Source organism: Mixophyes fleayi, chromosome 3 (genome assembly GCF_038048845.1).
Source record: "Mixophyes fleayi isolate aMixFle1 chromosome 3, aMixFle1.hap1, whole genome shotgun sequence".
In the NCBI taxonomy this organism is placed as follows: Eukaryota; Metazoa; Chordata; class Amphibia; order Anura; family Limnodynastidae; genus Mixophyes; species Mixophyes fleayi.
In genome coordinates, this window is record NC_134404.1 from 166790474 (window position 1) to 166806785 (window position 16312).

The following is a 16312-nucleotide window of genomic DNA, read 5'->3' on the forward strand; positions in this document are numbered from 1 at the left end:
TAGATGAATCTCCACAGCGCTCCCGCCACGCTAGTACCAAGATATCCAATCGATAATAAAAGTCCTCAGACACTCCTCAATCTATAATGTCCGATTAGTAAAATAGTAGCAGCTAGGTGTTTCTCCAGGGCACAGTACCATCCATTTCCCGCAGTCCCTCCGTAACATAGGGAGAAATCCTCCACTGATACCAAATATTGTCATATTTATTAGTAAAGTTATGACTAATATACATAAACCGTTCGTGTTCTACAGTATCATTTACAAGATCAATCCAGTCCTTTAGAATAGGACCCTCCGGAGCCATCCATTTTCTGGCAGTGATCACTTTCGCTAACATAAATAGGATATTGACAAGTAACCTAATGAATCTATGCGTGTTCTTATCTAGACCCAAGCCGAATAACACATTCTCGGATTAATTGAGGATATTCCTACATCCAATTTTAGTATACATTTTCCCACCTCTTGCCAGAAGGATAACACCATTGGGCAGCTTTATATGATATGCCAAAAGTCCTCTCCTGCACCGCCGCGGACGCTCCTTTGACTATAGTACAGTAGTACAGTGCTGCCTAAACTGAGCTGCTGCGCATGCGCGGGCACATGCTCTCTCGCTTTTCTTTTTTTTCCAGTGGAGGGGAAACCCCCCCTTAAAAATGCTCCGTGCGCCCCTGCTATCTCCCACCAAATTTGATGAGTCGGAGGGGAGTGAGGATGGGGTCTTTTTCTAATAAATGTATTACAGTAATAATAACAGTGGGGTTGGTTGGGGATATTGATATATTGTTGTTCTGTTAATGCAGTGTGGGTCTATACTAAATGTTGTGACTAATATTTGAATGTGATTGCTCATTGAAGCAAATAAGTCGATTTACTAAATATGCCACCACTCAGGGCACAAGGCTGAGGGGGTCGCCGTCTCAGATGTCAATGATGAGTGATTCAGTCTCTTTCCAGGTATAAAAATTAAGCACTTTATAGCAATTGACTGAAAAAGAAGTATTAATATTTAGGGAGGATGATACCACTGATAATGCTAGCCATTTATATCACATGCACAGTATTAAAACTTATACAAAACTATTTAACATGCAATTTAAAATTGCCTTAATCTGTTTTTCCTAATGTGCATACTAAGCATTATGTTATGAGATTTAAGCTTGGCATGATATTGGTTCTGGTTGGGATAAATTGGAAAATAGTGCTATTAATTTAATGTCAGGATTTTTAGAGGAAATAGGTCTATATATTAAATGGTAATACTATTAATTTAATTTTGGGGCTGGTTGGGGGGAAGGAGGGCTTATTATTGAATGTGGGTGGGGCTGGTTGGGAAAAAATAGGCATATTAAATGGGATCTACTTAATTTAACGGTTGGCTGGGGGAAGTGGGTCTATTTATTAGACATAAAGGGACTGATTCATCAAGGCACACATACTGAGTGCAATTTGCATTAGTTTTAAAACATACGTAAATCGGGTTTGCCTACTCCCGAATTCAACAAGAGATGGATCTGAAAACACATGCGCTGATGAATTCGGCTGTAGGACTGCTCTGCTGTACTACACGTGCATGCCCTTTCTGTGCATTGACTATGGGAAAATGCCCCTTCTCCGCCCTGTTCACTCCCAGAAACTAGGCTGTAGTAAGTGTCCTTTGTGTATGTGGATGCATTGAACTTTGCTGTGTTTAGTTGAATATGTCCCAGTTCTGGGCACGCACAGAGTGATTTTGCATGCGATACGCACAAAATCTGCAGATATGTGCCTTGATGAAGCAGGCCCAAAGACTATTATATAACTATTAAGAACTATTTGTTAACTAGGACACACACTGGGGCCATCCTTCCTGATCCAGAGTTATGCAAGTGTCAAGCTCCAATGCAGACTCAAATAGTTTGTTGAGATCTGATTCTGGGTTCAGAAAAACATGGTAAACCAAAGATATTAATCCCGGGGCTCCGATTCGGTCCATACAACTCGTCTCAAAAGGTGTGCGCTTACGTAATTTAGATGCTCTGCATTGGGCTTGTATAAAGCCTCTAATTTGAATGTAAACAACGTACAAGGACGGAGGAAGACCAGTTTTCTCTTTCAGTTCCAGGAAAGTCTGAGGGGCAAATTCTCCTAATATGTGGATAAATTGAGTGATTCCCACTTTCTGTCACGGTGATGACTATAAATTAGAGTTCCCTATCGTGAAGTCTGGGTGGTGCCACAGAGGAGTGAGAGGGGAGGGGAATAAGGTGAGTTTCCATATTTTAGTGTGAATTGTATGGTGGGGTGAGAGTAGAGTGCAGCCGGTCCTTGACTACAGGGAGCCAAGGGAGGGAGTTTAGAGTGTGAGCTGGTGTAAGTGCATTCTCTAGGTCCACCCAGTCCACAACTGCCAAGAAATGATATGGCTGAGGTTGACTGCCTAATAATAACGATCAAAGAGTGGTAGACCATATCCCCCCGAATGGGTGGACTTGGCTAGACAGGAACGTTTGAGCCTAGATTTCTTCCCCTGCCATATGAATCTACCACAAATTAGTTGCAAGTTCGCTAAGAATGTACCTGGGACTGGTATAGATAATGTCTGGAACAAGTATAAAACTCGGGGTAAACCATTCATCTTTATGACACTGATCCTACCGAACCAGGAGATAAAAAGCAAATCCCATCTATGGAAATCTTTTTTTATAGAGTCAAGAAGAGGGGTGTAGTTAGCATGAAACAGCTGTTTATACTCTTTTGTGATCTGAACCCCTGAATAACGTTAACCTTTTGGGCATCAATGGAAACCAAACGAAGATTCTAATATACTTTTAACTTCAAAAGGAACTTGAAGTGATAGGGCCTCTAATTTAGAATTGTTTATGTTGTAGTCCTACAAGACACCATACTCCGCTAGTTCTTTAAGTTTGGAAGCGAAATTAGTGGGCTGGAGAGCGTAAACAAGAAGTCGTCAGCAAATAACAATATTTTAAAATGACGGGGACCTATCCGGATCCCTGATATATCCGGGTTTTGTCTGATAGCTGCGTCCAATGGTTCAATACACAGGGCGTATAACAACGGTGACAGGGGACACCCTTGTCTCGTACCATTACCCAGAGAGAAGGCAGGGGAAAATAAACCATTCATCAGCACTGACGAAGAGGGGCGATGGTATAAGGCCTGAATGACCGATAAAAACGCCCCATTCAGGACGCAGTGATTAAAAGTACGAAACATAAAAGGCCATGAGAGCCTGTCAAAGGCTTTTTTGGCATCTAAATCTAGGACGACTGACGGAATTTTATTTTGATTAACATGGACGATAATATTTATAGTTCGTCTGATGTTGTCGAAAGCTTGCCTAGAAGGCACAAAGCCTACTTGGTCGGGGAAGACCAGGGTTGACATATAGGTATTCAAATGGGTTGTGAAAACTTTGGCAAAGAGTTTTAGGTCTTCATTAATTAATGTGATGGGGCGGTAGCTAGAACAACATGTTGTATCCTTATTTGGCTTAGGACTAACCACTATAGTGGAACAAGTGGAGACATTATGAAATTTACCTCCCTGCTAAATGTTATTAAACAGATGGGTCAAATGAGGCACCAGGTCTTTAGAAAATGTTTAATAGTATGACATCATAAAGCCATCAGGGCCGGGGGCCTTAGAATTTTTCTGTGATTTCAAAGCGAATGTTAATTCTTTGTTGGTGATATCTTGATTCAGAGTTGAGACCTGGTGAGGGGACAATGTAGGCAATGAGCACTTATCTAAGCATGAATTAATGACCTGAGAGGAGGCTACCGAGGTACTTTGGTCCTTATGGAGATTTTATAGACTCCCATAGTAGTTATAAAAGGTATCTATAATGACCCTGGGGTCATAGGACATAATCCCTTTTGTATTTCTTATTGCAGTAATTGTTTGAGAGGCCTGTTTAGTTCTTAATCGTTTGGCTAAGAGCGTATTGGCCTTATCTCCCTTCTCAAAGAATGTTTGATGAAGCCACCGAGGTTGGCGTTCAATCCTTTCGGCATGAATCAATTTAATTTCCCCTCTAATATTTTGTATACGTTGCTATAGTAAGCGGGAATTCGACTGTTTATGTAGAGTTTCCAGGTTTTTAAGTTGGGAAGATAAGTTGTTAAGAGCCTCAGTCAGGCCCGGCGCTCCCATTAGGCAAGGTTAGGCAATTGCCTAGGGCGCCGGGCTCTGCAGGGCGCCTCAAAATAAAAAAAAAATGACTATGGTCGTTTAAAACTGTGCGGCGCTTCCGAGAAATCCACGGGGAGGGGAGGGGGGAAGGTGCTATGAATCTTACCTGCATTAAGCTGCTCCTCTCTGCTCTGTCTCCACCCCTCCGCTCACTGACTGTCGGGCGTGACATCATCATCACGGCCCGACAGTGTCTGTGAGTGGAGAGGAGAAGACAGAGCAGAGAGGAGCAGCCTAATGCAGGTAAGATAAAGAAAGACCTGGGGAGGGGAGGGAAGCACCAACTTTAACAGGGTACCCGCGGCGGGGGGCGCCGATTTTTAAAGGGGGTGGGTGCCGATTTTCACAGTGTGCCTAGGGCACCAAGGACCCTAGCACCGGCGCTGGCCTCAGTACATTCCTTTTTCCGACGGGAGGCAAATTGGATAATGTCTCCCCGGATCACTGCCTTATGGGACTCCAAAGTAGTAGGAATCGGAACCTCTGAGTTTGAGTTAATATCAAAATATTTTTTTATAGCATTGGTTGGCTATGTTCTCTTTAAAAATGGGAATTTTGAGAAGAGTCTCATTTAACTTCCAATTTGTTCTACCCCGGGGGTTCTGAAAGAGGTCGACCGAGAGTGAGAGTATAGAATGATCGGACCAAGTGTTAGAAATAATATCAGCCTTCTTTATGTGTTGGAAGATATTTGTACATCCCATAAACATGTCTATCTGAGAATAGGATTGGTGGAGAAATTAATAAAACGTGTAATCCCTGAAAGTGGGGTAGAGCACTCGCCAGCTATCAAAGAGACTGCCCTCAGTCACTTGTTTTTGCAAATTTCTTGTATGTGAGGATAATTAGGAGGAGTGCCTAGAGACTGATCTGTCCAGGGAGGGTGACAAAACATTGTTAAAATCACCCCCTAGGAGAAGCAGTCTGTCACGCTTCTATGCAGAAATACAGCTAGAGAGCCAGGAATATGGTGAAACATGTGAAGTTAATTGCTGGGAAGTACAAACCAGATGGTGTTGTAATGAGCATAGCAGAAAAATGCAGAAAGTAATACCAGGTACACGGCTGATGCAGGTAAGCAGATGATATGAAGAGATCCCAGGCAGCAGGTAAACCAGAAGCACAGAAGCATGGAAAAGCAACAACAGCAAGTAACAACAATAACCAGCAATGAATGCTGGGAGTGACAGGTATAAGTAGGGACACACCTAGGTGCAAGGGATAATTAATGAGGAGGTAAACCCCTAGTACAACAAGAAGGCACAATAGCAGCACCTCTGGTGAATAGAGGTACTGCCACAATATATATAACAAATAATAAAGTCCAAAAGGCAGCAGCTGCAAGGCAAAGCAGCATGCAATGCAAAGTGCTTGCAGGCAGATCCTGACAAAGTCCCTCGCGAGAATGGTGTAAATCTGAAAAAAAATGTGAAAAGAAGGGCGTCTGACCTGTATTAGGCGCATAGACGTTAGCGAAAGTAATTTCAAGATGCCCAGTCTTTCCTGTTAAGATGAGAAACCGGCCTTCGGGATCGCCCTTGACTTCCAAAATTACGAAGGGAGCAGCCATTTTTTTGGTGCAACATACACTAGCAGATCTCCAGAGTCTTAAGATCTAGACTTTCCACTTCATGCTCCAATTAATCATTTAAGAAAATATGTGTGCTGGGGATTCTTAATTGAGAATGCATAACCACTGGATTTCAGTAAATGTACCTAAATGTAATATCATACCCATACTTGCCAACTCTCCCTGAATGTCAGGGAGACTTCCTGACATAGGGGTGATCTCCCACACACCCTGAGGAGTCTGGCATTCTCCCTGATGCTGAGCCAGTATAAGACGTGGTTGGCTTTGCCATCTGTGGCATGATGACACAGTTCAGAAATTGTGTCCTATTTGCATGTATTGCTTCCTATGGAGGTGGCCATTTTCATGGAGACCAAGATTTAATCAAAGACTGATAGGTAAGACAACATGACTTCAGTACTGGAGACAGAAATGTAAAAGAAACTTCAGTCTCTAGAGATTCCTTAACTGTTCTCCCGGAATGTCCGGGAGACTCCCGCAGAGCCCGGGATGGCAGGGAAACCACCCGGTTCTCTCCCCCGCAATAGATAAGTGGCGGGAGGGCGGGGCTTAATGACATAAATATTGTGCAGTCTTAGCCCCGCCCCCTGCTGTAATTTGCCAAAATTTAGAGGGCAGGGAATGATGCGATCCATCAAGCCCTGCCCCGCACGCCCACCTCCCTCGGGATCTCCCCGAAGACAACGAGGAAAAGTTGGCAAGTGTGATTATACCACTAATAAAATGTTTGTTTGTTTTTTGTGGTGGGGGTACAGCACTCACATGGATTACTAGCATTATTCTCTGCATAAAACAGTGTTTGGTGCATGACAACTATCATCTGCACACTACATGAGTAAACACATTCAACTACAATTATCTGTGAGAATTTAGGCTGGTGGTATATGGACATGTCCTCTTGAGGTATTATCTCCACCAGAGAGATATTGTGTTTTTATTTATGTGGGATTTTCCCTTTGATGTCGAGGTTCTGGATCTTGGATGCAGATTTTGACTAACATTGTGTGCTTTAAAAGCTTTGGGGTATATTGACTAAACTGTCGGTTTGAAAAAGTGATGTTGCCTATAGCAACCAATCAGATTATAGTTATCTTTTACTTAGTACATTCTACAAAATGACAGCTAAAATCTGATTGGTTGCTATAGGCAACATCTCTACTTTTTCAAACCCGCAGTTTAGTAAATATACCCCTTTTTCTCAAGAATTGTAATCCTATGATTGATTGAGGCTGATAAATTAACCATTTTTATATCTGTATTCAATGTCTTTGAGATTAAATAAATATTGCGCAAATACATAAGGAGTCTATTTTGATAAAACCTATTTGAAAATGTGAGTTATATGTTTGTTTTCTCTATTAATTATCTGAGAGTATTTTGTGCTTTCTTCTTTGTCACATAGAAAATATTTACATTTCTTTTTCTGTTTCAACCTTTGAACATTGATACCACAGATTATACACTGTGGTAAGCCTGTGAATATTTGTTAAAGTGATATACACCCTTTTTATGCTTTTGTTTCTACTTTTTTTAAGCACAATTATGCATCCTTAAATAATATACTTAACAATTACACCAAGTTACTTCAAACTCAAAAAGCTTTTTTAAATTTGGCTATGTAGCCTGTTCCACTGGTAGTCGGGGGATGAGAATATAAAGATTGTTAAAATGAAGGAATTTGAATAGGTCTTTCTTTTATATTCTTGTAACAATGCATATTGTCCAAAATTAACAAAATTATAACTGATGCATTTTTTCTTCATTTGCACTGTTGTATCACTGGCAAATTGGGGTTATCTGTGCTTCCTGAAGAGGTAGTTATGCTGTCACTTAGTTGATCCTATTGGGTTATAGAGGGAGGCCCCTACCCTCTAGTGGTTAAATGAAAACAAAATTAGAGTGGGGCTCCTGGGTGCATGGATCGTTTTTCTTATTGCTCCTTGTATGCAATGTGTATGTAGGTTGCAATTGTATAAACTCTAAGCAGAAGTATAAATAACCGTTAACATGGCAGTGGTTATGTTTTTATGCACAATGCAAATGTGAAAACTACAGCAGACATCTTACTTTAAATAATGTAAGTGTGTTTTTTTCTGATGTTTGTCTTGTAAATCTGGGTCCCTTTTTATGTTTGTTTGTTTGTTTGTTTGTTTGTTTTTTTAAACAGAAAACCCCACTGTTATACACCTTGCCTAATGTCCTCCTAATTCTTTGTAGCAGTTCTGGCTGTCTGCGTGTCAGATCGATCTATTTGCTTATGAACTCGGCAGGTGGATCGCTGTATACGTAGACATCATCTTAAGCTGGTGCAGATGGCCTATATGCCAGCAAAGTGCCTGTCATAATATTTTATCAGGATCTGCAGTTCCTGCATAGAAAAATGCGCAGCTCTCATTGTTATCTATGCAATACACTCCTGTGAGGATTTCAATGCTTGGGCTTTTTATATAAATTTTAAACTGCTATCTACACTGATTGGCTGAGATGTGACACATGGAATACAACATATAAAGCAAAAGAGCAGCCCACTAACTGTAGAAAACAAGTTGCCATTTTATGAAATCTGACATAATTATTTTGTATAAAATGGCAGGTGTGACTGAGACGCACAATATGTAAAAACGCAAATATATAATTGTAATAAATGGATGTTTGTCATAACTACATATATATTAGATGTAAAAAAGACACAATTGCTTGCAATGGGCTGGAGCAGCAAGGGGAGCAGTACAGTTATTACACTGTGTACTTTTTGTGAGCCCACCTTGTACATAATTTCCCTCAAAGACAATAATCCAAAATAAGGTTTTATATACACTATATAGACCAAAGTATTCAGACAGCAACAGAGACTGTAATGGCATTATATTGTAATACATAGGGCCTGAGTCATTAAGGAGAGCAAAGCATAAAAAAGGAGTAACTTTGCACCTGGGCAAAACCATTTTGCATTGGAGGGGGAGAGTAGTTTAAAATATGGTGACCGATTAATAGTTGGGCAGGTCATGTCCTAGATCAATTTTAAATTTCAGTGTAAAAATAAAGCTGTCAAATATTTGTGTGCTACATGACACATCAGCCAGTATTTTCCTTACATGCAAATTAACAAACTAATTTGCACCCCTTGCATTGTAACATGGTTTGTCCCAGAGAACATTTACTCCTTTTTTGCCTTTCTCTCCTTAATGGCTCAGGCTCATATACTTTAATATGGAGTTAGTCCCCCCATTACAGAAATAACAGCTTCCGGTCTTCTTAGAAAGCTTTCCACAAGATGTTGGAGTGTTTCTGTGGAAATTTGTGCTCATTCATTATGTAGAGAAATTATGAGGTCAGGCACTGATGTTGGATGAGAAGGCATTGCTCGCAATCTCCATTCCAGTTCATCCCAAAAGTGTTCGATGGGGTTGAGGTCAAGGCACTGTGCGGGCCAGTCAAGTTCTTCCACACCAAACTCATCAAACCATGTCTTTGTAGTCCTTGCTTTGTACACTGGGGCACAGTCATGCTGGTATAGAAAAAGGCCTTCCCCAAACTTTTGCCACATAGTTGGAAACATTGCATTGTCCAAAATGACTTGGTATGCCGAAGCATTAAAATTGCCCTTCAATGGAGATAAGGGGCCTAGCCCAAACCCTGAAAAACAGCACCATACCATTATTCCTCCTCCACCAAACTTCACAGTTGGAATAATGAAGTCAGGCAGTCAACGTTCTCCTGGCATCCGCCAAACCCAGACTCGCCCATCTGACTGCAAAACAGAGAAGCATGATTCATCACGCCATAAAACACATTTTCACTGCCTCACAGTCCCGTGTCGGTGTGCTTTACACCACTCCATCTGATGCTTGGCATTGGTCTTGGTGATGTGAGGCTTGCATGCAGCTGCTTGTCCATGGAAACCCATTCCATTAAGCTCCCGTTGCACAGTTTTTGTGCTCACATTAATGCCAGTGGAAGTTCTGAACTCTTCAGCTATGGAATCAGCAGAGCGTTGGTGACTTTTACACACCATGCGCCTTAGCAGTCATTGATCCAGCTCTGTGTTTTTACGTGGTCTGCTGCTTCATGGCTGAGCTGCTGTTATTCCTAACGCTTCCACTTTCTAATAATATCACTTACAGTTGACTGTGGAATAGCCAGCAGTGATGATATTTCACAAACTGTCTTATTGCAAAGATGACATCCTATCACAGTACCACGCTTGAAGTCACTGAGCTCTTCAGAATGACCAATTTTGTATCACAAATGTTTGCAAATGTAGACTACATGGCTATGTGCTTGATTTTATACACCTCTGGCAATGGGTCTGTTTGAAACACCTTGATTCAATAATTAACATTCAGCCAGTCAACAAACACCTTCTGACAGCCAACCAGAGACATTTTAAGCTACAAGTATAGAAGGCCAGGAACCACAACCAGGTCCTTCTAGAAACAATATTGGTGGAAGGGGAAAGACAATCTAATTTGTGGCTTCTACTAGACAATCTGTAGATTAAGTCAAAATGAAGTGGCAAGACTTTAAAACTAGGATGAAACATAAGGTGCATCTGAAATATCGTCGTGCCCAAGGAACAGGTGGGAGACCTTGGGCCTGATTCATTAAGGATCTTAACTTGAGAAACTTCTTATTTCAGTCTCCTGGACAAAACCATGTTACAATGCAAGGGGTGCAAATTAGGATTTTGTTTTGCACATAACTTAAATACTGACCGTTTTTTCATGTAGCACACAAATACTTGATAGCTTATTTGTACACTGAAATTTAACGTTGATATTTGTGTGCTACATGAAAAAACAGTCAGTATTTAACTTATGTGCAAAACAAAATTATAATTTGCACCCCTTGCATTGTAACATGGTTTTGTCCAGGAGACTGAAATAAGAAGTTTTTCAACTTGAGATCGTTAATGATTCAGACCCCTTTAGAGGAAATACCACTTAACATTTTGGAGCAAAGAACTATGATTGCCATACAGCCACAGGAAATATAAGGCCTATGTGCAGTGGACACCGACAGATCAATGTCTGCACAGTGACAAACCACAGCTGCAGGTAAAAAATTGGAAGAACTCCATCAACACCTTTGTAGGAAAGCATATTTGACAGTAAAATTGCTAAAATAAAATGTCCTATCGAAACATGTGCAGCAATTTTTTTTTTGAGTTGTGCCTGTTAGGAGTTTTTATATTACATTTTTTTGGGGTGTGCTCCTTTAAAGGAATGTTTCTCTTATATAGCTTTGAAGCTTATTTATCTATAATAAAAGCCATGTTATGCTGGATCAGAGGCATCTTAGCTGATCGTCACCATTATCAGTTTGTAGCAGGCATGAGCAGTATTGTAATTCATAGTTTACAATATGCAAAGGCACTTACATTCCACTCTACATGAGGTCCTGCAAGATTCCTTATTATGTTATTTTGAGATTGTGATAAGAAATATATTGTGTGTTATTTTAATTTAAAAAATGTAGTAAGTGTAAGAGCATTACAAGTACATTTATCAAAATTTAATTTATTGTCTAATTCCCATAGATGTTGAGGAACAGAGTCCCCAGCATAACCAAGGTTGGAGACTTAAAGCCCTTCACCATTATCACCAGGTACCCCATCAGCTTATGCAAGTTCTCCAGAAGTCCATGTGCATTATGAATTTTTGCAGCAACTCACAACCCTCAGCACTGCAATGCCACAAGTGCTAGAGTGCCTTATTTCTGTGCTGATCCAGGTAGTGGCATGCCAAGAAAGGAAGACAGTAAGTAAATATGAATTTTATTTTGTTGTCAAAATGCCAAGTTACATACTGTACTCATTTTTTGGAACATTTTTCTGCCTTAACAGGTATATCTGCTACTATTACAGAAGTGGAAGTTGCTCAATAAATTTATAGGCTGATAGCAGGTGCTTGAAAAGGTGGGGTTATCCTAAAAGGAACAAACACAGAGAAACTAGTATGTACAAGTAGAAATGACAGCTCCTTTGCTGGCTATAGTAATGTGCTGGGGGATTTTTCTCTATATCTATTACTATGTAAGAAATGTACGGTGCACAGGAGAGGCACAATGAAATGCTGCATGGGATTCTATCTGTTTTACCTAAAATTACTGTCCAAAATATGGGCACACCATTTTGGCAATCTGACCTTGTTCTTGCAGCATTACAGGAGGTACCTGCTTCTTAGCTACCCACTCTTGCCCCATCCACTTCTTGGCCACCCACTACTGTCCCAACCATCACTACCCTACCCACTCCTTGGCCACCCACTAATGCCCCACCAGCAGGCTATTTTGGAAGAACGTACTTAAAGTTAGGAAAGAAAGCGGCACAGAGATTAGTGGCCACCACTACTACGTCTATAATAAAGATTCTTCAATGCGATCGCTGTGGTTCCAAAGCACAAAGGATTTATGAACAACAAGCCAAAGTTTCGTATACATACGCGTGGGCTCGTTGGCTCCAACTCAAGCTTCAATCAGAACGCTCTGCGGTCTGAAGCCAGAGGTGAACAATTTATAAACTGTACAGTTGTAAAAGTAATGACATTACAGTGACACACAGTTAGAGTTGTAAGGTCTTCATTCATTGGGTGAAGGGTTTTGCACTCTCAGGTACTCGATGTGGCATTGTGAAATGTTGCAACTGCGCTATGACAAAATAGTATAGAGATTTGTGGATATTGATTTAAATGATTTTATTATACAATATATAAAACACCCAATAAAACATAACCATCAGTTTCCATATCAGCTCCTACAGTCTAAAAGCTATTTATCCAAATTATCCAAATGCTACAAACACGTGCAAATATAAATCAGAGCAAACAAAACTCTAATACATATATTAAAATGGGTTAACCACTTCAATGCTTCTACTTAGTCAGTGACTAGCTGACTCAAAGCTTTGGGGAACTCTGTATAATCAAGTTCAATCTTTAATTATTTCCAAATGTTAAATATTGATCCACGGAAAAATGTTCTTCTGATTTTGTTAGCAAACTTATAAGTCCGTAGAATACCCTGCACAATAAGTGCAACGCAAAAGGAACAAAAGCCCTATAGTGCAGTGGTTCCCAAACTGTGTGCCTAGGCTCCCTGGGGTGCCTCGGCGATCTCACAGGGGTGCCTCGGCCAGGGCCAGTGGTAAGCAAGGCGGGGGACTACTTGGTAATTATTTTGGCTTAGGGGTGCTTTAAAAAATTATGGGGACCCTAAGGGTGCTTTGAACTGAAAAATTTTAGGATCCACTGCTATAGTAAATGTGTAGAGTTCTATTTGTTAAAACAGTACAAAATGTATCATCCAAAGTCACAATTGGTTAGGGAACAACATATCTCCTATATGCACTTGTTAAGTTGTTCAACGTGCCCAAGTTGTACAGATTTTGTTCAGTTTCAAAAGGAAGTTATCTGACAGTCTGAGACTGCAAACAGGCTTTTTGGTTAAGGACAAGATATTACTTACATACGATCCTCTGTGCTGACAATTCCTGCGTTTGGCTAAAAGCAAGATACCATTAACATACACTTCTCCAAGCTGACAGCTGCTGTGTAGCTTCTGACATACCTCTGGCACTGTCAGGCCAATTTTTCAGGTCTGCACTTGCTGTACCAGAGCAGATAATCTGTTGGTGTCTCTTGCTGTGTTAGCCACCCCTTAAACTGCAGACTTTATAGACACCCTTTAGTGACTCAAAGCTTAGCACTTTACTTTTTCATGTGCACATGTCCAAACAACATCATATTCCCTGGATATGAACTCAATAAAAATAATAAAGATGAATCACTCTGTCTGGTTTTATCTTATGCATTTCATTAATCTTTGCAATTTCCACAGAGACATAAGAATACAAAGATTAACTCTCCTGTCTCTATATAATGTTCCTTCATTAAATGGAAATCAACGCTGACACAACCATGTCATATCATATAGAGAAAATACAGAGAGAAATTATCAATCAGAAATATGTCACCTCAAATGACGCTACCCTCAATCCCTTTATTTAATTCATAGGGCATCCAAATTCCTAATTCTGACTAATAATGGCAGGGCCTGATTAAGGGATCCAGCCGCCCTAGGCTAATACACCGGTTGACCCCCAAACCACACCAAGGTGTGTGTATGTGTGTGTGTGTGTGTGTGTGTGTGTGTGTGTGTGTGTGTGTATAATATCAGACACACATACACACACAAAATTGTAATATATTAATTACTACATAAAACACTTCATTCTGCAAACATATTAAAATGTCATTACAGTAAAGTTCTGCATTCTCAGTTAGACAAATTGTGTTGCCTTCTCTTACCTGATCTTGCAGCGTGACCTGATGTTCTCTGTTGCTTGTTCTTAGAGTGTTGTTGCCAGTTGGCTGGCTTCTGGAAACTTGGGGTCCTGAACAGAAAATATGCAAAATTTGTATTGAAATGCAAAATGTTAATAACCTTTGAATGATTCAAATATAAACACAATACTCTATTATGACCAAATAAAACAACCTCCTGGGACGGGCATATATAGACAATAAAATATCTAAAAACTATTTATAATCATAAACTAACATCTACCAGCCCTGTCTGTCTAGTATTTATCATTCTAGTGACTGCTGAGACCACACAAAGCATCCATGTCACCGCTACACAATACAGAGATCATGCCCTCCACAAGCTATTTCATCACCTCCCTCCGCCAGCCAATTCATTAACAGTCCCCCTAGCCAATTCATTAACTCCCCCTAGCCAATTCATTAACCCTCCCAGCAAATTCATTCACCCCATTGTCATTTCATTAACACCTCCTAGCCAATGAATTAATCCTGAAGCCAATTAATTAACTCCCCCTTTAGCTAATTCATTAACCCCCCAGTCACTTGCCCCCCAGCCAAATATTTAATTCCCTCCTCTAGCCAATTCATTAACTCCGCATTGCCAATTCATTAACCCCCCCAGTCACCTCCTCCCTCCTTAGTCAATTTATTAATCCCCCTAGCTAGTTCATTAATCCCCCCCCCTCATATATTTAACAAACTGCACTTACCTTGCTCTGCTCCTCTTCTCTCTAGGCTCTGGGACTTTTGTCTTCTTGACAGGTAGCTAACAGCTCATCCCATGCTGCTAGCTTCCCAGTCAATGTAGGCGCGGGCTCTGTGACTAGTATGGTCATGTGATCATTTCACATGACCACACTAAGCTTAGCACCGCAGCCACACTGACAGGACAGCTCCCTTGACCCCTCATCTCTCTCCCCTTTGATTCACTGGCTCCCTTTTGTGCCTGACTTTGTTTACCCTCCCTTAGGATGTAAGCTCGAATGAGCAGGGCCCTCTTCCCTCCAGTCTCCATACCTGTTCTTCTGCTCCGTCTCTACTGTATCTGCCCCCCCGGAGTTTCTGAAGTACTGGTACTGTGTGTTTATTGTTCTGTACTGTTCTACCCTGTATAGTCTACTGTATAGTCTACTGTTTGTACTATGTGCGGCGCTGCGGAATCCTTGTGGCGCCCTACAAATAAACGATAATAATAATAATAATGTACTGTTAGCTACCTGCATTTACCACATTGTATGCAGGGACAGTCAGGGCTGCCCCCTTGAGGCCAGGGGCGGAGTAGAGAGGATCTTATATTTGGGAGGAGGGGGGTGTTTACTACAATTACTTCCATATGTGAATGTTTGTGAAACCCAGCCCTAGGGGAGCAGCAACAGTGCATGTTTTCAAGGTCTCCTCAAATATCATTGACATACACAAAAAAAACAAAAAATTTGTGTAATTGTGAAATGTTCAGAGTCAGTAGTGTAAACACATGTTCTCCAGCAAGACGAGAGTGGAAAGATGTACTGTTGGGGTTCATATTGGGTTGGAGTGTCAAAATGCTCCCATACATGGTTAAGCGTTGGAACAAGGAGTCTCTATGTAGCTTAATTGCCATCTTAATTACAGCCACAAACATGATTCAGACAACATTGACTATGTGAAGGAGTACACACCTAATAGTCACGTATCCTTACCTTGCTTTTCAGTTTATCTTTGTCATATGCCTGATTGCCTCATGATTTATGCATCATATGTACTGGAATATTGGAATAGGTGGTGGACCTTCTGGTGAAATACCACTTAAAACTTTGGAGCAAAGAACTATGATTACCATGCAGCCAGAGGAAATACAAGGCCTAGATGCAGTGGACACCGACATAACAATGCCTGCACAGCAACAAACCACAGCTGCAGGTAAAAAAAACAAAAAACTCCATCAACATCTTTGTAGCAATGCAAGCATAATATATTTGACAGTAGCATTACTAAAACAAAACATCCTATTGAAACATATGCAGCAATTTGCTTCCCTCAGAAACATTATGTTCACAATTCATATATTTAAATCTTATTCATCTTCCTTAATTGTATAAAAATAAGTTATAATAATAAAATAAGGAAGTTGGATAAGACTTAAATATATGAATTGTACGGCTAATGTTTCTAAAGTAAGCAAATAATATGAGGAAGGTCCAACTATAAATATATGAGA

The 16312-nt window shown here is 40.5% G+C and overlaps 1 long non-coding RNA gene across 1 annotated transcript in view; it reads left to right on the forward strand.

Moving 5' to 3' along the window:
- Positions 1-11345: 11345 nt before the first annotated feature.
- LOC142144180 (uncharacterized) overlaps positions 11346-16312 on the forward strand; it is a 29839-nt gene continuing 24872 nt past the window's right edge. Inside the window, exons 1-3 of the long non-coding RNA XR_012689667.1 lie at positions 11346-11550; positions 11637-11708; positions 15807-16014. This is a non-coding gene — a long non-coding RNA (uncharacterized LOC142144180). The remainder of the gene's footprint in view (positions 11551-11636; positions 11709-15806; positions 16015-16312) is intronic.